Raw genomic sequence first — 23,061 nt, forward strand, 5'->3', positions numbered from 1 at the left:
CAACTTTGAAAACCCCTGGTTTGATCAAAGTGACGTCGTCTTTGGGAATACAAATTTGTATAACCAGCAAACAAGGAATGCAGCCAAGTATGATCTTTCCATGTCTTCATTAGGTATACCCAAATCTTCACAAAACCCTTCCTCTTCCTCAGTCCGTTTCAGTGCCTCCGCAATGATACCAGACGGATCAAAGTCATCCTTTGGCTTTTGTGACTTGTTTCGTATGGTTTTCCTTGAAGGCTTTTTGTACTTGAATGGCCCTCAATACCAGTACTTTATCCAAGCAGTCATTCTCACTCCAGATTTTCCTTTAGAATCCCATAAAATTTTGTGGCATGCTAAGAACAAGTAGCGACAAATGTGTGGGATATAAGACACGCTTTTATGGTCCTTCCTGTTGAGACTCTCAGCGGTTAGAATAACCTCATCATAAAATCGACCTATAATTGGAAGACCGCTGATTTCATGGAGATCCCAAAGGGAAATGGACATTTCTCCTTGCGACATATGAAGAGTATTTGTTGCAGGACACTAGTACTCGCAAAAGGCTCGGATGACTGGAGCATGTCAATCATACCTAAATAATGAGGCAAACACTGCATTATACAAAACGGCGCTCTTAAGAACCTAGTATTTTTGCTTAGCATATCTTCAAGCCATTCCCAGTAATACTCGGTAAATGTAGATTCACGGGCCGTTGGAAGAACAGAACTCCAATTCACTGCTCCATTATGGATTCGATCGCTAAGAAGTTCAAATGCCCTTAATGAATTGGTTTCTGTATGATGCGAGAACTTTAATTGTAAAACAATGGAGTGAAGATCCCTACTCGTAGACTTGGATTTTTTGAAGCTGCTCAGTTGACAAAACACCTCTTGAGACCAAGACGGGATATGAAGAGAATTGTCCACCTCGGATACCTCCGAAGCTAGAAGAGGGTCACCTACAAGCAATGTAGTACCTTCGTCTAGGTTATCACTTTCATCCTCGAGAATAGTGACGGTGCCTTTCTTGAAACACTCGAAGAAGGCCATGTTTATAAGATGAACGACATGAAATAATATTCGGTATCAGACTGATAACTTCATACTTGAAAGAAAAATAAAATAAAAAAAAGGACAACCAAGGGGAAACACTTACTAGTACAAGTTTGAAGAGCCGGATAAAGATGGACTATCACAAGAAGCAATCTTTATTCGTCCTCCACTACTAAAGGCCTAAGTGCTTGAGCAGGTTATCATCAAGTCAGAGAGATGGATCAAACCCAAGCGGTATAGGACGTCTACGTTCTTCACTCGTCTTCCACTTACGTAAAGCCTAAGCGCTTGAGCGGGTTATCATCAAGTCGGAGAGATGGATCAAACCCAAGCGGTATAGGACGTCTACGTTCTTCACTCGTCTTCCACTTACGTAAAGCCTAAGCGCTTGAGCGGGTTATCACCAAGTCGAAGAGATGGATCAAACCCAAGCAGTATAGGACATCTACGTTCTTCGCTCGTCTTCCCCTACGTAAAGCCTAAGTGCTTGAGCGGGTTATCACCAAGTCGGAGAGATGGATCAAACCCAAGTGGTATAGGACGTCTACGTTCTTCACTTTCTTTCAAAGTACCTAGTATAAAAAAATTGTATATATAAATATTATCATATTTTAAAAAAAAAACATAAAAAAAACATTTTTAAAAAAAAGAAGAGAAAAGAAAAACAAAAAAAAAGAAAAAAGGAAAGAAAAAAAAATAAAATTCGAGCTGCTTGGACCAACCCAATCTGCCACCTCCTCAAGGCCCAGCCAGCGCGTAGCCCAATGCCAGCCCCAGCTTCAGCATGGAGGCCCACGTCACGTCGCGCTTGGCCCGTTAGCTTCAGCATGGAGGTCCACGTCACACCAAGACGTAGCCCTTCTTCTCCTGCATAGCCCATGCCTTACTTAAGGCCCATCGTCGCCTTGCCCCAGCTCCAGCTCATGGCCTACATCTCCTCAAAGCCCAACCAGCGCGCAAAGCCCAGTGCATGCCCCAGTGTGCGAGTCCACGCCTGCAAGCTCCAGCCCAGCTAGCACGCATCACACAACCTAGCCTCAGACGAGGCCCAGCTCACGTCTCAACCTGCTCCAAGCCCAGGCCCGTGCCGCATCACTTATGCACTCAGCTCCAGCACAAGCCCACATTGCGCCAAGGCCCAGCACTGCCTCTCCTAGCGCGAGCCCACGTCGCACACCAAGGCCAGCGCCTCCATGCTTCCACTTCGAGCCCAGCCCTTTATTTTCTAGCGTAAGCCCCCTTCGCGCACCAGGTCTGGCGTCTCCTTGCCTCAGCGCACATAGGCTTGAACCTGCCAACCCTTCCACCCTCCAATCTTGCTTCCAAAAAAAAAAAAAAAAAAAGCACTGACGCAAGAACATGATGAAAGAAAGAGTGGGTTCAATCTTACCAAGAAGTTTCTTGATAGACCAAAAGGTGGGTTCTTGTGGCTATGTGAAAAAAAAAAAAAAAAAAAAAAGAAGACCAAAAGGTCTGTTTTTTTTTTCCCCTCCTCCAATAGCTGCAAACAAGTGCATATATATATGAGAGATGAATCAAAAAAGGATGCCAAGTCTCACAACGTTGGTTACTGAGAATTCAAATGGTGCGAGCTTTAGATTCATGGACCTTCTTGCCGACAAGAGAAGTTCTTGTTGTTCTATTTAGTTAATCTAAATACCCATGAATACAGCGCAATTTAAATAAGCCAAAAGCCATCAAAGCTCCTGGTGGTGCTAGGGTTTCTTATTCCTTGTTTAGGAAAATTTTGGATTTTGTTTCTTGCCTCACAAGATCTTAACAATATTGGATATTATTATAATATCATCCAAAAACAAAAAAACAAAGAAAAAGAAGAAAAAAAGGAGTCTTGCCATCAGCTTTAATTACAACTACAACGTCATATTTGGAGTCTTGCCATCAACTACGTCTGCAGTACCATGATTGGGGCATGGACATAACAATGGCATCCTGATATGATACACATTTCCAATATTTATAAATAAATAAAAAGGAAAAAAAAAAAAGAAAAGGTAACTTTCAAAGCTCCACGTTGGAAGCAAACCAAATTATTGGAAAGAAATGAAGGAGTAACACTTCAAGCTGCACCTCCTACATGTGACAAGCACATATCTACAGTGCATCATGAAGTGGGGGGGCAATTTGTAGACAAAGAAATTTTAGCGCAATAAATTCCATTGGATAAGAAAATAATTAGGGTTCGGTGGATTGAATTGTGGACCTCATAATTCGCACATGTGGCGTATGACTCATCAAAATCGGATTAGTTGTCAAAAGTGACGTTGTCAAAATCGGATTAGCAATTTTTTTGGGTTTGCTTGTATTTTCAGCAACCCACTAACCAAAATAATGGCAAGTGGGTACTTCAAATGGGCTGCTAGTCCCAACACTCAACTGACCTCATTCACTATAAATTGAAGGAGAAATCATCAGCAAAAAAAGATAACTCAACCAACAACAACCAGACTCAATGTCTATAAACTCAGCTCAAAAGCTTAAAACAACCTTCCTTTTTCATTCTCTAAATTCCCAATTGACAACTCTTGAGGAATTTTCTTTATTTTGCTTTGCCAACTCTTGGTATGATTCTTTCTTGTACAAGATTGGATAGAGAAATCTTCGATCTCCATTTTAATTTTATATATCCAGGTATGAATAGAGAAATCTTCAAGCTGTGTTGTTTATGTATTTCCTTTTTCTTTCAAGTAAAGATAGAAAACTATTATGATAAACGTCTATCATTTCCATTACTGTTCAATTTCAGCTTCTTTCAGTTACCATTTTCGTACTAGATGAATATTGAAGTCCTCTTAATTGAGGCATAGAAAAGAACCTGTATTCAGTCAGTTCCCTGCCCAATCCACAATCAATTGATTAAAGTCAATATCGATGTGCATTTTCCAGTCTTACCATTTTCAATCTGTTGGAGTTTTTCAATACCAACAGTGGCATGCCTTCGCAATCGCAACAAGCAAACTCCACGACCAAATCCCACGAACATGCCGGCGAGTCCTTTTCGAGGTAAACAGAAACTGTAATAAAACATCTCAAAATAGTTAGAGGGAAGAGAAGAAGATTCAAAGCCCCAACTTTATGGCGTGTGTTTGGACCAAAATTAGCACAACTCAATTTTTACCATCAATGGGCCGATTTTGTGAACAGTTGATTAAAGCCCCAAAAGCTCATCTGATAGCACCGGATATTAAAAGCATTGACCAACGATTGGTCAACCAAAAAAGACAAGAATTCATTATACAAAATATGTCCGAAGAGGATTATATTAATGTTTATAAAGCCAAAATTAAATGAATGTTGAAACAGATAATGATTGAATCCCTAAAATAACAAGTTTCTTGCCAATACACGGTGGTTCCGAAAAAAGAAATTATTGGGTTAAATAAACAAAAGATCTGAGGATTTTGTTTATTTAAAGGTTTCTAACTAATCCTAGAGGACTGTTGCTTTTAACTGGTTAAAGGCGCGAACATCCAATTTTGAACTCAAAGTTGATCTCGACAACTAATAGAAAGTCATACTGCAGAAGAGGAGGCGAGACAACCTTATTAAATGCGATTTGAACCGTGAGGCTCAACCGCATCGATTTGTTTACAGCCAGCTAAATCATGAAGATTAAGGGAAGGTTAGAGATCCGCCAAAAGGAAGAAATTGGTACTCAACCAAGACACTTCTTTACCAAGTGTGCAAAACCAAGGAACCAAAAAGGCTTTAAATAACCAAAGAAGATTTGATTAAAAGGATATCTAATTTTCTAAAGAATGAACAACTTATTTGAACAAACTTCAAATATACTCGACTCAAACAACTTCACAAAAGCGTCTCCTAGCAGACCAATGGCCAAAAATTGAATAAAATCCTTTCTCAACTCTTGAGTTCCCAATTGACAACTCCTTATTGGAATTCTTTTATGTTTCCAAACACATACTCTGTCTAATTCCCAGTTGACAACTCCTGATAGGAATTACATCGTTATTGTTTGTAACGTTAACGCTTTGACAACATTAGTCCTTGGTATGATTTTATAAGTTAACTGTTCATTCTAGCTTATCTAAGATCAAATTCGTATCTGCAAGCTTTTTTGAGCATTGCAGATACTGTTGACAATCTTTATCGGACTCATTGTATCGTCTCAAGAAGATTACAGTGGTGTCCAAAGAATGTTGTTTCTGTCCAATGAGCTTCCCTTGTGCTCTGTTAAGTTACTTATTATTTTTAATTAAGTGTATTTGATTCATATGGACTTGCATTTGCTTTCTTGTAACAATATTATTCCTTTCGGACACTGTTATCTTTAGATTTTTATTGTGCTTTCTGTTCGATATTAGTTTAAAGTTTTTATTTCTTCCAAGTTTTATTCTATAGCAAGTGAAATGTTAAAGTCCTCTTAATTGAGGCATAGAAAAGAACCTATCCAAACCAGATTCTTCACTTGGAGCACAATGGCTTTAGTTAGAGGTTAAAATCAACGAGTGCAACATCATCATCACATTATCTAATCATTCATCTTCTCTTCCTACTAGAAGGGTAAAACACTAGTAGTGGCATGCCTAAAGCATGTAAAGGAAAGGTAAGCTTTGAACCCAACCCAAGGGCCCAAACTACCTTTTCTTTACCAATAAGCAATGCAATGCGGCAAAAATACAGCCTGCAAAGAACTTGGGGCATTGCAATGTTCTCCAAAAGCCCACAAACACTTTTGGCACGTACATATTTTTGGCACTTCCGGTAGGATCACTAGTATGGTTAACAAAACTTGCATAAAGATTTATATGAAGGAATCAGCTCACCAAATGGAACCCATCCAAAAGGAACCCATTCGGTAGGATCACTAGTATGGTTAACAAAACTGGCACTTCCGGTAGGATCACATGCTATTTATGTTCAAACCAAAGAGTAGGAACAACTGGTAACAATGATCCCTTTACTGCAGCAATTCAACTACATGTTGCAAGTCATGAAAGAGAGATTCAACATAATACAAGAGAGTCTTACTGGTTTGAATCAAAACCAAAAATATGCTATCACAATGGCAGTTGAGGCTAGTTACAACAAAACTGCTGAATTGTTGCAACAAAAATCCATTAGTCCAAGGAAGGAAGGTGCTAGTTTCCAAGCCATTACAACATCTATTGGGAGTTCGATTCTATTTCAAGGCCAACCTAGTGGTCATGGGAATGCTAATCAGAATTCTCCATTGTCCTTCTTACCACATATTCAGCTAATTGTGGGTTTGAACATCCCAGAGAATACTATTGTCTAGCCAAATAATGGCAAAGACAAGCAGACTATGCCCGAACCAACAGCACCAAAAGTGGTTCAAGCCAAGTATCAAAATCCAAAGCATGGATCTGCTTTACCTCATCCAAGTATACCAAAACCTGGACAAGGGGGGTAGGTATAGAGAAAGATGGAAACAAGCTACTACCACCAACAATGTTACCAATGAAGCTAGTAGCATCAACAATGGTAGCAATAAGGGTAATGGTACAACATGTAGGGTGATTTTCTACCCAATATGTATCTATAGAAACACAACCTCTCCTTAAATTAAGGTTATTTGGTAGTTCCATGTCTAGTAAGGCATTCACTTGGTATTCTAGTTTGGTCCCTAATTCTGTTAGGGCATGACCTTGTTAGATATATGCCCTAGAAGCCAATATAAAATGGAATATTCTAGGGATATAATATAATTAATATAATCAAAGGGGCATGAATGTTATTCTAAGATACATAATGTACACAAAGTAACAAGTCCATGGATAAAGATATGAATGGAAAGTAGTCTAAAAAAGTTAGATTCACGAGACCTTTCCATCATAGTAATATCAAATCCTATACTGCTTCTAGCCACAATGACATACCTGGAGCCTAGAGGCCAGAATCTTAGCTCAAACTTAAGTCCATACATCATAGACTCACGTCCAAGGCTTATTATTTGAAGGTTTCCACGACCATTCCTCGACCTAATGGACAAGCTTCTCCTAATAGGAGGCTCGACCCAGCAGACAACCTCAACTTAACGAATGAGCTTGACCTAGTATTCAGGCTCGTCCCAAGACAGGTTCCCAAGTTATCAAGCCTTGACAGAATTAGCCATGGCCGAGTCTTCCACCAGTGGACCCGACCACAATCCAAATTGCAACCTGTCTTCCAGCTTTGGGAGATGAAAAAGGACTACATACTGAGTAAACCCTAGAGTGGGATTTTCTGGAAAAGTGCCACACTAAGGGAAACATGGAACGTGATTCCTGGAAAAGGAGAAGACTTTCCACGTTAGGAAAAAGCACGTGTTGGAATCAGTTAGAATGAGCTACAAGAAACCATCATTAGTGACAAACGAAAAAGGCCACTTTCCCTGACATCTATCCAAAGTCCCTGACATCCTCCAATTAGATTAGGACGAGGGATAAAAACTCGACCTCCACCATGAACAGTACTCAACCGAGGATAAGAGTTCTGACATGTGCACTATCTCTAGAAATGTGCTAGTTGTCAGCCACTAAAGCCACTAGGAATAAACAAATCCTGAACCAACTACCTGAGGGACTTGCTGCCAAAAGAGAAAAGCAGATGCAGCCCCTCAAGACCTCGCATCCATCAGCCCATGCTTCATCTTCTCCCTATAAAAACAAGACCCCCAACAACGTTCAAAGGTTCCCCGACCAACCAAGCCTCCAACTGAGTAACTTATCTTTTCCTTTCATTTATCTTCCAGTCATGCACTTTCAATATCTTTAAATGCTTTCCTAGGAGTAATGTTAAAGCTAATCCTTCCATCTATCAATATATCATACAACCCTTGATTTTCAAGACGCCGGAGCACCATCCCAATTACTATTCTGTCCACCCCATATATCATACAACCTTCACAATCTAGTGAGGCTTTGGAGCACCATCCAAATCCACCGACTGTCGTTTCCACCACTGACCCCAAACAACAGCCCTGTAGCTGAGGGCGTGAACTTGATGGCCGAGAACTGTTCCTCTCTTGGCCACAATCGCTTTGAGCGAAGTTAGATCAAACAGGCGCACTCAATCCATCCATCTATCCATATGCATCATCATCAAATGCACAACAGACCATCCTAGCATGCTTGCGCACACCCCATCTAACACAAACTAGGATGACCTGTGTTGGCGCATATCCCCTCAGCCCGAAACACCAAGCCGTAAGATTTGCGCAGCCAACATTTATGTTTATGTTTTGTCATAAAATTTCTTTAAATTTTTGTTGTTATTCTCATTTTTCTTAAAACCCAACCATGTAAAGGTCACATGACAAAAACTTAGATGGACATCCAAAAAATTGACGACAAAATAGTTGAAGTCCTTAATTTACAAAAAAAAAAAAAGTTCATGAAGGAAATTGGCAATTATGGTATAGTTCGGGGGGGCAAAACAACAGTTTAGGCTTATCACCAAATAATAGAGTTGTAAGGAAAATTATATGCCAACATGTCTATCAAGTAACTCAAAACACGGTGGTCAGTAGAAATAAATTGTAGCACATATTTCACTTCTCATAAATTGTCCATTAACATAAATGTTCACCTTTATCAAGATTTTAACACGATCACTCTATTAATTTAAATTTATCTCTTTATTTAAATCCAAATTTAATAGTAAGCCGATTTAATATTCAAATCACATTATTAACCCAATCTAAATCCTTTAGCCCAATCCAAAGGTCTTAGTCCCAATTAGGATAAGGTTGTTGATCTCATTCCCATTAATTATTTACTCTATTCCCTTTCTTTTTATTTTCATCACTTCTAAGTAAATATGCCACTAATATCCAATGCCTTAGTTCCAATATATGCCAACCAAGTAACAATTCTAGCCCCACTCTTTTCTTTTTGGTGAAACTTAGGGCCTATTTGGTATTCAACTTGAATCCAACTTTTTAAACTCAAAACCAGAATTTGAGTCCAAAACAAAGAGAACCTATTTGGTAGGCCTATTTTTAAAAACTTAAGCTCAAGAACAACTCAAAAACACCCCAATTATTAAAAACAAAAAATATATGTTTTTTCAAATTTTTTCTAACCCAGCGTGTCTCTCTCTTCCTCTATGCCTTTCTTTCTCCTCCCTCTCTCCACGCTCTCTATCTCTCCTCCCTGTTTCGTATGCCTCTCTCTCCTCCTTCTATCCAAGCCTCTCTCTCTCCCTCTCTCTCTCTCTCTCTCTCTCTCTCTCTCTCTCTCTCTCTCTCTCTCTCTTGTGTCACTTCTTCTCTACCTAAGATTTTGAAACTTACTTTTCTAACAAAATCAACAATGCAATGATAGTCTGTTTGGGTTTAAGGTTTTCTTTATACTTGAGACGACGGCTAAAAGGTGACTGGAGGTGGCTGAATGTTAAGGTCTTCGGATGAGAAAACCCTTGATTTCTCTGATGTCGGTTTGGGCTTTTTGAAATGTATAGGGCCGGATCTTTTGGGGAAAACATAAAAGAGGGGCTGGGGAAACTTTTCCATGAAGGGATCCCGACCAAAGATTGCCGAAGATTTCCAAACTGAACTAAGAAAGTCCAGCACCGACGGGGTAATTTTTGGGCTGTTTTTCCAACTGAAATTTGAGCTATATCCTTTGGCTAATGGGGTCGAATCTTTTATGGGTTTTGTAGAGGAGGATGTGAGCAGTGTTTTTTGTGAAGGTTTCGGTGGCAACAGAGGTCAGAAGACGTCAAAAAATGGGCTGAAAGTGGCGGCGCCACTGTGGAAATAAAAAATTCATTGACATCAAATTAAATTATGGCCCAAGTTTGAAGAAGTTGGGCTCATAGCTAAAATGGTCTTGTGGACTTATTGCTAAATTGGTTTAGGCCCAAAATGAATTAATATTAATATTTTTACAAGAAAATATTAATATATTGAAAGCACTAACAGAATATGCTTCATGTACGTGACTTTGGAGTGTAGAGTTGAGGGGCTGACTGAAAATGGGAAGTTACTCCCACATACGCTACCCACACAGTATGTGAGCCCATAACTGGCTCCACTCCTTTCAGTTTCTCTGGGTCTATAAAAAGGGACCATTAGGTAGAAAAGAAGGGCGCAGAGGAGAGAAAACATAATAGAAGAGAAATACCAAAACTGTTGCAGAAACAAGTAAAGAAGACACGTAATTCTGTCACAATACCATTGAGAAGGTATAAACTAATTCATTTGAGTATCCTTTTCTATACAACTAACTTGCAGGCAAAAAATGTGTATGAGACTATTGTACAGAAGCCTGAAATTCCTCCATATTTGATATCAAGAAATGTCTGATATTAAGAGAGGTCTTAGCAATGGAAGATGTAAACAAATCCTCTCAAATTGGCAGTAATCATGCTATTTACACAGAGAGCTCCCGTAAGGACCTCTCTGTTGTGAATGTACAGATGGGCTTTCACAAGAACCACACTATACTGAGTGCAATGAACACCTTGCGAGTGTCCATTTGCACGTTGTGGTACTCAGAGAAGACCTTGCGAGTGATCTTGAGTACCAAAAATATTAAAAGGCGTGTTATATCCCAACCCACCTTTTGCACAACGAAATTCCAAATCTACAAATTGGAGAAAGAAGAGATGGCAAAACATGCTACAACGGATTAAATTAACAACTCTATTTTAGTCTTACCCATATGCATAAACAGAAGAAAATATAAAAGAATATATTAAAAGATATGCAGATACTGCCAATTGCTAGAAAGTTTGGAAAAGCTGATGACTCACATCCACATCTTGTGCTCCAAAAGTTGCCAACAAATCCCAAGCCAGAAGGCCCACGCAAGTTACTAAGAGAACACTTGTAGTAACCCGATCCTAAATGAATATTTAATTATTCATTTATTCAAGTAAAAGATAATTTTACCCCGGGAATATTTTAATGGGTTTAAAAGTTGACTTTTTGTTTGGGAAGGAATCTGGAGATTCAAGTTGTACCACTATATAGAGCACGTTGAGATGAGTTCGTAGACATCTACGGAAGCCCAGTGGTATAACCGTAAATATTTCGAAGTTCAGTTTTTAAAAACCCAGATTTTCTTCATCTTTTCTTCTCCCCCACGAACAGCAAATTTCAGACAGAGATATTTCCTCCATTCAACCACCAAATCTGGTGCCACAACTTGCAAACTCTTCATCTCTCTCTCTGTGTCCTCTTTCCATACATACCCATATCTAGACATGATTAAACCAGAAAATAGATTGAAAACAGAGCCCAAAACCAAGCTGTTTTGAAACCTGAAATTTCGATGCCATATCTGGCTAACTCCGACCACCATCAACCACCAAATCACTTCCAAAACACTCCCCTACCTCTCCTCCCGTCCCATTTTCAAGTCGAAATTATCTAGGTTTTTCAAAGAGGAAATTGTTCGTTCGAGATTTTTAACGGTTGAATTGATCTTCGAGCCAAGGTATAAAGTTACTCCCCTTGTTGCGAGCGATCCGACCCTTCGATTCGGATCAAACTTGCAAGGCATGTTTAGTAAATTGTGTTGAACCTATAGGAACTCTCAGATTGGTAATCGGAGGTCGTGGATCCCACAGGGGCCGGAATGACCAATATGGAAATTTAATCACTTATTCAATCTCGAGTCTTTTCAGACAATTCCTCCTGTTAGAAATGTTGATAATGGGCCTAGGAACCTTCGTAAGTTATGTACACGCAATTTTGAGGCCAGGGGTCAGGGTTTTCATTAAATGTTTATGGTTGAATTATTTTATTAATTAAATGTTTTAATTGCTTAAATAGGTACTCGAGCTTCATTGAACCCGCAAGAAGGACCCTCGAAGGGTCAGGCTAGCTCGGACTCTCAGTGAGTGGATTTTTGTTTTATAAATGAATTTTATGCAATAAAAGTTTTACTATTTCTCTTGAATGAATTATTTTTGGTTTTGCTTTCCAAGCAATTAGTTTGAATTCAAATATTTTTATTAAATTCTGTTTATGTTTAAACGTGAATGGCTTGGAAGGTAGAAAAGGAGATGATTATATGATTTAAGGATTTAATGAGAAATAGTATTATATGCTACCAAAGATACCCAAAATGTCGCTTCGGATAATATACTGCCTTCAGTTATAACGATGTCCACAGACATCCTAGTTGCCTTCGGTTGAGTCAGCCCGTGTTTGACAGTTGTCCCACAAGTCTTAAGGATATCCGGACCATGAGGAGCGAGGAATGTGGCTCAGGTTGACCAAGTGTCCCCTGAGTCTTGCGAGGAATGCTGCTAGGATCGACTTTGTGTTACTGAGGTCTGTGAGGATGTGTCGCATTATGTAACACAAGGAGTTGACAGATTTATTATGGGTACACCTAGGTGGAAGGAAATTATCACTTTTCAATGCTTTTAATTGGTTTGACGATTTGACTGAATGCATGATCGGCTATATGTATATAGATACACATGCTTGATTTTTGTACGAATATAGAACATGGATATAAATGAATATAGATACACATGCTTGATATTCTATTTTTCCAAAACTTTCTTTTGTCCACTCACCCTTTTAAATGTTTTGCACCCCCCGACAGTAGTCGTGTTCTAGAGCACCACCTCAGGGGGTCATCACTCATCACTCCTCCTATTCCTCTATGTAGGTGGTTCTCTTTTAACTGTTCCTTTTTTTTTTTTTTTGTAAATTACTGATGTGAGACGCGCAGCCCTCCGTGAGGAGCTTGCTATTTCTGTACCCATGGGAGTTTATGGTTGGTGCGGTGTACATATATAGTTTGGTTTTAGTAGGGGATGTATTCTTGGAGGCGGACTTAATCCCTTTGGATATCATGGATTTAGATGTTATTTTGGATATGGATTGGTTAACCAAGCATCATACGTCGGTTGACTATTTTCGGAAAGAGTTTGTGTTTAGTAGTCCCGGATGACCTGAGGTGACTTTCTATGGGGAGCATAGAGTTCTTCCATCTTGCCTCATTTCAGCCATGACGACGAGATGGTTACTTAGGAAGGGATGATCAGGATACTTGGCTCATGTAATTGATACACGGGATAATGGATTGTGGTTGGAAGAAATTCCGGTGGTACGGGAGTTTCCGAATGTGTTTCCAGAAGATCCTCCTGGATTAGCTCTGAAGTGGGAGATTGAATTTTCTATTAAACTTATGCCATGAACAAATCCTATTTCTCAAGTGCCATATAGGATGGCACCAGCTGAACTGAGAGAATTGAAAACTCAGTTGCAGGAGTTGGTGGACAAGGGTTTCATCTGACCTAGTTTTTCTCCTTGGGGTGCACCAGTTCTGTTTGGGAATAAGAAGGATAACACCATGAGGTTGTACGTTGATTACAGACAGTTGAACAAGGTTGCTAAGGTGTTTTCTAAGATTGATTTGAGATCAACTATCATCCGTTGCGGATCAGGGAAGAAGATTTACCTAAGACTGCTTTCCGGATGAGGTATGGCCATTATGAGCTTTTGCTGATGCCTTTCAGGCTGACTAATGCACCAACAGTGTTTATGGATCTCATGAACAGAGTGTTCCGACGTTACTTAGATTGTCTTGTGATTGTATTCTAGATGACATTCTCGTGTATTTTAAAAGTGAAAAGGTGCATAAGAAGCACTTGGAAATTGTGTTGAGAACTTTATGGAGGAGGCAGTTGTATGCAAAGTTTAGCAAATGTCAGTTCTGGTTGGACATAGTGAGTTTCTTGGGGCACGTGATTTCTGCTGAAGGTATATATGTAGATCCCCAAAAGGTGGAAGTAGTGGTAAACTAGCAGCGACCAACAACTGTCACTGAGGTACGAAGTTTTCTTGGGCTAGCCGGGTACTTTCGTCGCTTTGTGGAGGGTTTCTCTACTATAGAGACACCTCTCACTCATTTGACAAGGAAAGAAGTTAAGTTAGAACGGACGGATGAGTGTGAAGAAAGCTTCAATGAACTGAACACCAGGTTACAACTACCCCAACATTAGCACTTCTTAATGATAGTGGACACTTTGTTATCTACTGTGATGCATCACGACAAGGGTTAGGTTGTGTGCTAATGCAACATGGTAAAGTAATTGCTTATGCTTCTAGGCAACTTAAGAAGCACGAATTGAATTACCCCACTCATGATTTGGAGCTTATTACAGTGGTGTCGCCTTAAAGATTTGGCGACATTATCTTTACGGGGAAACGTGCCAAATTTTTACGGATCAAAATAGTTTAAAGTATTTGTTCACCAAAAGGAACTGAACTTGAGATAGAGAAGGTGGTTAGAATTGATAAAGGACTATGACTGCACCATTGAAAATCATCCTTGGAGTGTTAATGTTGTGGCTGATGCTCTTAGCAGGAAGTCATTTGGAATTTTGGCTCATCTCCTAGGGAAGTATCTTCCATTGTTGGTGGAGTTGAGAAAGTCGAGAGCTCGGTTAAGTTTGGATGATCAGGGAGCTTTACTTGCTACTCTCTATGTTAGACCGGTGTTGGTTGAACGAATTATGAAAGCTCACATGCAGGATCTGTTAATCTACATGTTAGGTTGGAAGTCAAGAATGGTACAAGAACAAATTATTCAGTGAGGAATGATGGAGCCTTGATATTAGGAACAAGATTGTATGTTCCTGGGGATGAAGCACTAAAGAGGGAAATTCTTGTGGAGGCCCACTGTTCGGCCTTGGCCATGCATGTTGGCAGCACAAAAATGTATCGTACCCTGAGGGAGCATTATTGGTGGCCTTTTATGAAGAAGGAAATAGCAAAATATGTTAGTAAGTGTTTTATTTGTCAGCAAGTTAAGGCAAAGTGCCAGAAACCATCGGGGTTGCAACCACTTCCTATTCCTAACTGGAAGTGGGAGCACATTACTGTGGTCTTTGTGTTCAAACCTCATCGGACACGGAGCAATCATGATAGAGTTTGGGTAATAATGGATCGACTCACCAAGTCCTCTCATTTTCTGCCCGTGAAAGCAACTTATACTCTGATTAAACTGGCCAAAATATTTTTTGTTGAAATTGTAAGATTGCATGGGGTACCAATATCTATTGTGTTTGACAAAGATCCTCGATTTATATCCCATTTTTGGACAAAGTTGCATGAAGCTTTTTGGGACTAAATTGTGGTTCAGTACTGCATTTCATCCGCAGACTGATGGACAGTCAGAAAGAATGATTCAAACCTTGGAAGACATGTTAGGAGCTTGTGCGCTATAGTTTCGGGGACATTGGGATGATAAACTACCTCTCATGGAGTTTGCATCTAATAATAGTTATCAATTAAGTATCGGGATGTCACCCTACGATGCCTTGTATGGAAGGCAATGTAGAACTCCAATTTATTGGGATGAAGTGGGTGAGCAAAGATTGGAAGTATCTGAAGACGTTGAAGCAACAAAGGAGAAAGTTAAACTGATTAGAGAAAGTTCAAGGCAGCCTAGGATCGACAAAAGAGCTATGCAGACAATAGAAGGAAGGATCTTCAGTTTGAAGTTGGCGTTGAGTGTTCTTAAAGTTGTCGCCTTGGAAATGTGTAGTGAGATTTGGAAAGTGGGGGAAGTTAAGCCCTCGGTACATTGGGCCATCTGAGATTTGGAGAGTGTGGGCCCAGTAGCCTATGGACTTTCTTTACCTTTGGAACTTTCTCGGTTACACGACGTATTCCACGTCTCCATGCTCCGAAAGTATATTTCAAATCCTTCTCATGTTCTGGAGTCGCAACCAATAGAATTAAAGGATGATTTGAGTTATGTGGAGCAACCAGTTCAGATTTTGGACTGGAAGATTCAAGTATTATGTTCTAGAGAAATTCCACTTGTGACAGTCCTATGGAAGAGTCACGTTGTGGAAGAGTCCACTTGGGAACCCGAGGAGCAGATGCAGACCTAGTACCCTTACCTCTCCGAGTGACAGGTATGAAATTTCGAGGACAAATTTTTTATAAAGGGGGTAGAGTGTATTAACCCGATCCTAAATTAATATTTAATTATTAATTTAATCAAGTAAAAGATAATTTTACTCTGGGAATATTTTAATGGATTAAAAGTTGACTTTTTATTGTGGAAGGCATCTTGGGATTCTAGTTGTACCGTTGCATAGAGCACGTCAAAATGAGTCTGTAGACACGTAGTGAGCTCAAATCGGAGTTATATTGAAGAAATTATGATCTACAGAAGCATGGCATAATTGCAAATATTTTGAAGTTCAGTTTTTAAAAAAACCCAGATTTTCTTCATCTCTTCTTCTCCTCCACGAACAGCAAACTTCAGACAGAGATATCTCCTCTGTCCGACCACCAAATCCGGTGCCACAACTTGCAAACTCTTCATCTCTCTCTCATCTTTCCATATATACCCATATCTAGCCATGATTCTAAGAGATTCAACCAGAAAATCGATAGAAAACAGAGCCAAAAAATAGGGTGTTTTGAAAACAAAAATTTCGACGCCATTTCCGGTCAACTCCGGCCACCACCCGCCACCAAATCATTTCCAAAACACTCCCTTACCTCCCCTATGTGATTTCTCTCAAAGAATAGACCCAACTTCAAGTAGAGATTGTCAAATCCAAAACCCAAAACTTTCTAGGTTTTTCAAAGAGGAAATCGTTCATTCGAGGGCTTTAACGGTTGAATTGATCTTTGAGCCAATGTATAAATTTACTCTCCTTGTTGTGCTTGATCTATAGGTATGAATACTGGCCGGCGGTTTGGAGTTTTCCGACCACTGGAAAATTGCTCTACACACCCGTCTGCAGTGGTGGCACGTCGGCGGAGTGTCAAGGTTGGGTTTTGGTCCTAAAATGATCCCCACGTCATCCCGAGCACGACAGTGTGCTCGGATTTCATTTTGGTTACCATTTGGCTGTCGATCAGATATCGCATATTAGGCATTATCCGGGTTTGATATGTTCAGACCTTTGGATCAACATCATTTTGAAATATGTTGATCTAGGAACCTCTTGGATCGTGTAAAAATTCGCGGATCGAGAATCGGGGTCCTGGATACTCCGATTCAATAATTCAAAGTTTAGGTAAACGGTAACTGTCCGATCGTGCAATCGCAAGTGATCCGACCGTTTGATTTGGACCAAACCTACAGCGCATGTTTAGTAAATTGTGTTGAATCTATTGGAACTCTCGGATTGATAAATTGGAGGTCATGGACCCCCACGGGGACCTGAATGACCAATATGGAAATTTAATCGCTTATTCAATCTCGAGTATTTTTAGACCATTCCACCTGTCAGAAATGTTGATACTGGGCCTTGGAACCTTCGTAAGTTATGTACAAGCACTTTTGAGGCCGGGGGTCAATTTGATGAAATGTTTACGGTTGAACTATTTTATTAATTAAATGTTTTAATTGCTAAAATAGGTACTCGAGGCTTCATTGAACACGCAGGAAGGACTCTCGAAGAGTCAGGCTAGCTCGGACCCTCAGTGAGTGGACTTTTGTTTTATAAATGAATTTTATGCAATAAAAGTTTTCCTATTTCTCTTCAATGAATTATTTATGGTTTTACTTTCCAAGCAATTAGTTTGAATTCAAATATTTTTATTAAATTATGTTTATGTTTAAATGTGAATGGCTTGGAAGTAGAGGTGTCAAACGGGACGGGCCGGCCCAGCACGGCACGAGCCCAGCCCGTTTAAATGAGGCATGGCACGGCATGAGCACGAATATTTATGGGCCATGCTCAACATGGCATGAAAACTTAGGCCGGGCCGGGATCAGAAAATGAAGTCCAATGGACCGGGCCGGCCCGAGCACAGCACGAGGCCAAGCACGGCCCACTTAACATTTTTTCTTTCTCACAAGTCATGCAATAATTTGACATCTAATGTCATTGTTTAGATGTTTTTTTTTTAATCATAAATATATATTTGATGTCTTTCATTTTAGGGAAATTAATTGGGTCCTTAATTAATTAAACATATCAACTACAAATTAATTAAACAACATTGGACTTGATATCTAATCAGTACATATGACATATACGTTTCTCTTAATAATCAAAGTAAGACATTTTTTCACATATAAAATAATAAGTTGTTTAAAGATGAAAAGTTGAAGTGGACTTTGTGGAGTTGGACACTTTTTGCCCTCCGCCATTTCATATTGTTTGGATGTTTGATTGATTAATGTTTTCCAATAGTTCACCATTTCTTGCCTCTAATTATATTTTTAATGTTTATAATTTGAATTATCTAGTGGAAAAAAAAATCAAGTGAAAAAAAATCAAATTAAATGGATTGGTTCTTAGGCTCGAGTATGGCACGAGCACGAGCACGGGCACGACACTAACCCGGCCCGGCCCGTTTCAATATGGACATGGGCTTTGGGCCGGGCCGGGATCAATGATTTTACTAAATGGGCCGGCACGGCTAGAGAAATTAAATGGCCCGGCCCTGCCCGACACGAAAACGTTAAAAGCACGAGTTTAAATGGGATAGGCCGGCCAAGCACTGCCCGTTTGACACCTCTACTTGGAAGGTAGAAAAGTAGATGATAACAGATTTTAAAGATTTAATGAGAAATAGTATTATAATTTTTCAGGAAAGGTTTTTAAACCACCATAATTACCCAAAATGTTGCATTCGGATAAAATTGTTGCCCTTGTTATAGTGATGTCCACGGACATCCTAATTGCTTTCGGTTGAGTCATCGTGCGTTTGACAGTTACCCCACGAGTCTTAGAGATATCCGAACTGTGAGGAGCGACGAATGCGGCTCAGGTTGACCAAGTGTCCCCTGAGTCTTGTGTGGAATGCAGTTCAGGTCGACTTTGTGTTACCTAGGCCTGCGAGGATGTGTCACATTATGTGACACAAGGAATTGAAGAATTTATTATGGGTACACCTAGGTGGAAGGAAATTATCACTTTTCAATGCTTTTAATTGGTTTTGATGATTTGACTGAATGCATGATCGGCTATATGTATATAGATACGCATATTTGATTTTTGTATGAATATAGAACATGGATATTAATTAATTTTAAAAAAATTTAACAGTGGGATTAGTATGTTGATATTCTATTTTTTTCCAACACTTTCTTTTGTCCACTCACACTTTTAAATATTTTGCGCCCCGAGTCAGTAATCGTGTACCAGAGCACCACAACAAGGCGGTCATCACTCATCACTCCTCCTTTTCCTCTATGTAGGATGTTCTCTTGTAACTGTTCTTTTTTTGTAAATTATTGAATTAGCTTGCTCCGAAATTACCCTAGGCCTGAGGCCATAAAGAGTTATTGTTGAGTTACATAAATTCTAACTTTGTTCATGCTGAACAGTTGTGGATATTTGAATTGCTGTTGTACATGTGAAAAAGTTTGGGAACGAGCAATTTACAGGGAGACTCAGCCGAATTTTTGCCAGAAGTCAAACCCTAAAGAAATTTTTGAATTTTAGTTAGAAGGCAATTTGGTCAAGCGTGCTCGACTCCTGTCAGGTTTCGGACACGCACAGCGTTTGGCTCAGATTCCAAAGTGGAATTTGGGTCGGAACCTGTCAACACTCCTATGTAGCAATTTACAAATATCATAAAAGCTTCTCACTATGTTACTAATAAGACATGAGGCAAATGAGACAAAACAAAGTCAGTATCTCAATTGGCGGTATGATAACCCTCCCAATAGATCTCAGACTACAAATGGAAATATGCAATCAAATGAAAGGAAAAATTGCACCAAAGCATCAGATTGTTGTTACAAAGTTCAAATAAGAAAAGGAAAATCACCAAAAGACTTGAATGTAGCATAGAATTCCAAATTGTCTTTGGACCCAACAAAAACATTGTCAAGACTTCAAGGAAATGATAAAATAAAATCACAAAGATCCCAAAAGAGAAGAGAGTTTATTTTCCTTTTCTCTCGACACCAAAAACAAAGGTGCACAACACACAGCCAATATCGTGTACAGGGCCGCAAATTAATGGTTCAGGCAAAAAGCAAAAAGGGAAAGATGGCTCATCAATTTCAAGCCAAGAAGCCTCAACCTCCTGCCATGGCCAAGATGGAAGAAGAAAGCAACAACAAGAAAAGGGGGTTCGGAAGAACAAGAAGAAACCAGCAAAAGAAAGGAAGAAAAGCCACACAAAACAAAAAGACAAAGAGAAGAAGAAGTAGCTCTGTACTTTGACAAACAGACGCTGCCTCTTTAAGTTCCCATACTCTTAATTAATAGTTTAATGGGCCATATATTCTAACTCTGACAGAAAGGAGCAAAGGAAAAGACTAACCTTGTTTTGACTTCTCTTTTGTTTTGGCGTCTCAAACTCAAAGCTCTTTATCAATTGTAGCTAATGGGTAACTGAAGATATATGGTTTGGTCCAGTTTGAATGAATCTGAACTACTCCAGATAGATATGAGAGTGACTCAGTTTGAATTGATCTCTACTACTTCAAATAGATATCAGTTTTGGTATCAAATGGCAGATAGCTCTCCAAGCCTTTCTGACGTTGACTTTTTGTTTATGGGCCAACTAATGGAAATGTCAAGGCCTGGTAACAAATTAATGGGTTGACAAAACAAATTACCCATTGTAGGGATCTTTTTAATCCAGCAGTATATGGTAAGTTATTAATACAACTTGCTTGAGGAGCTTGTGGCATGGGAGCTAAGCCTTCACAAATTTAGCAATTTGAGAGAGAGATAAAAGCATAAATTTCGTTCAGAAAGAAAAGGCTCAGAACAAGGAGTTAACTAAAGGGAGATTTCTCTCTTAGGAAGAGAGAAAACTAAAGAAAGTAGGAGATGGGGTGTCTTGAGCAAATTCCCAATCGCTTGACAAAGCTTGGTCGCGCTGTGGATCATGATCTTTCCGGGTAGAGGAAGCTCCCTTTATAGGCACTTAGAACCCTAATTCTATCGATCCTTCATTCCCACTTTTCCTTTGCTTCTTTCCATTCACTCCTACACATATGGATTTCCTTTGATTCCTACAATGGCTTCTTGTTGACTGTTACAAGGGTGGAATATTACGCTAGATTTTTACAAAGAGCTGGGCTAGGATTTGTTTACAGTATTGGGTTATTGGTACTCTATTTCCAGCGGCTTGTGGGTTTTCGTCAAGCTGCTGGAAGTAGTTCATTTGCTTTATTTTTTGGGCGTTTTAACTAATGTGCGACTGTCTAAGTGTTGCAGCAAACTATTAGATGTTCTCCTAAGGCTAGTGGGTTTTCGTCAAGCTGCTGGAAGTAGTCCTTCTCTCATGCTAGCCCATGTGTTTGGGCCCAAGGAATGGGCTTGAGTTTTAGTGCTCCCAAGTGGCCTAAAACTTTCATTCCTTGAACCCTCAATGGGCCCTGTGAGTGCTTGTACCTGTCCATACCACAACCTTCTCAGCAAGCCCCGGGTAATTACGTGGCTTGGGCCCATTTAAGCCTATAGTATCGCATGGTATTAAAATAACGATCCTTTACATGGCATTGCGTGTTTATTTAGCATGCTTGTGCTTGAGTTCTATCATGCCGCAATAAGCTATGATCGGGCCAAGTAGCATTGGATAGGTTAGTAAGCGTGAATTTATAGAGCTGGTGAGTTTTGGCCCTTTTGCGTGGTGAGCGCGCACGATTGGTTGGCGTGACGCGTGGCCCGTGGCTCACGCAGGTGCGTCCTACAAGTTCTCTTATGTCCCAATTGGGCTCCTTTTGGGATCAAATATTTGTGCTGGGCTACGAATTAACCTGGGCCCGACCTTTGGATTTTTTGGGTCTCAACATTACCCCCCTTGATTATTGGGGCCATGAGCAGATATTGAGATGGGACAAATAATCAAACCAAGCCCAAAAGAAAAATCAAATCCACGTTGGTGATATGACATTCTCGTTTCCCGCATGTGTGCTGATGCCATGATTATCTTCCAGCAACTTTTTACGTTCCCCAGGTAAGTGCTCCATCAAAACCTTATTTATTTATTCTTTATTTTTTCCTTTTTTTCTCAGCTTCTTTCTCCCGTGCGTGCAGACTCAAACCTTCTCACTTGCCACTCTTGATTTTTGCAGGTTTTTTGTCGTGCCCAGATTTAGAGGATCCTTGGAGACAAGAAAGTGTTGAAAGGCGCCATTCATAACTGCTAGTCAGTTAATCGTGAAGAAACCGTTCCCACTCACTGAGAGGAGCAACCGTTTGCCTTTAAAAATCCCAAATTTTTCGAGTTTCCCCTTCAATTGATCCAAGGCTAGGCTTGACGAGGTCATTTTGCAGAGCATGAGGCATCTTGGAGAGGAAATCGTAAGGCAGTTCTCAATCTCCTTCTCTTCTCTCTGAATTTGGCAAACTGCTGGAAAAGGCTCAAGCGCGACCAGTGGTAAGCGTCGTTCTTCTTTTTTTTCTTCTTATGTTTCTTCATCTTGTCACTACATATATATGCATGTATATACATATATATATAGAGGTATTCACACATATATATTCTGAGAATCCTTCACGAAAAGGGTGTTTGCGATTTTCCTCAGTCCTTCTTTTTGTTGCATGTTCATTTAATTCCTTGCTCCCATCTTTGTAGCTTGAATTTTGGATATGAACCACTGGTTAGGGATTTTTAGGCACCCACCAAGCGATAGTTTGTCTCAATGGAACACAAAGCTTTAAATAGTGTCAAGGCGATGTAGGAAAAGCACAAGCATGCGCTATATCGAATATCCTTGCTTTTATCCGGGAATAGTCAATCCATGGCCCCTCTAAATGATTGACTTCCATAACTTGGGTTTTCTTTTACACTTGTATTAAATAGCCTCCCTTTTTTTTTTTTGTCGAATGGAATTGTAAAAAGGCACTGGCTTGATCCTTTTGTAGCTATGGCATTGGCATGAAATTGTAAGAATAATAGGGATGTGCGTACGCGTGCGTGTGTTTTCCCTGCCCCCTTCCCTTTTCTTGTTACAATGGGGCTCTGAGTCTTCAAACCAGTAATCGTGAAGGTGCTGGAACTTATCCATTCTTGTTCCGTCCCCATTTTTGTGTGTAGATATCTGTGACTTTGTGGGTGTTACTATGGCATCCACCAATCTTCCACCAATCATGATGGATCATCTCTATTCCATGGATGACAATCTTA

The sequence above is a fragment of the Prunus persica genome, chromosome G2 (genome assembly GCF_000346465.2).
Source record: "Prunus persica cultivar Lovell chromosome G2, Prunus_persica_NCBIv2, whole genome shotgun sequence".
Taxonomy (NCBI): Eukaryota; Viridiplantae; Streptophyta; class Magnoliopsida; order Rosales; family Rosaceae; genus Prunus; species Prunus persica.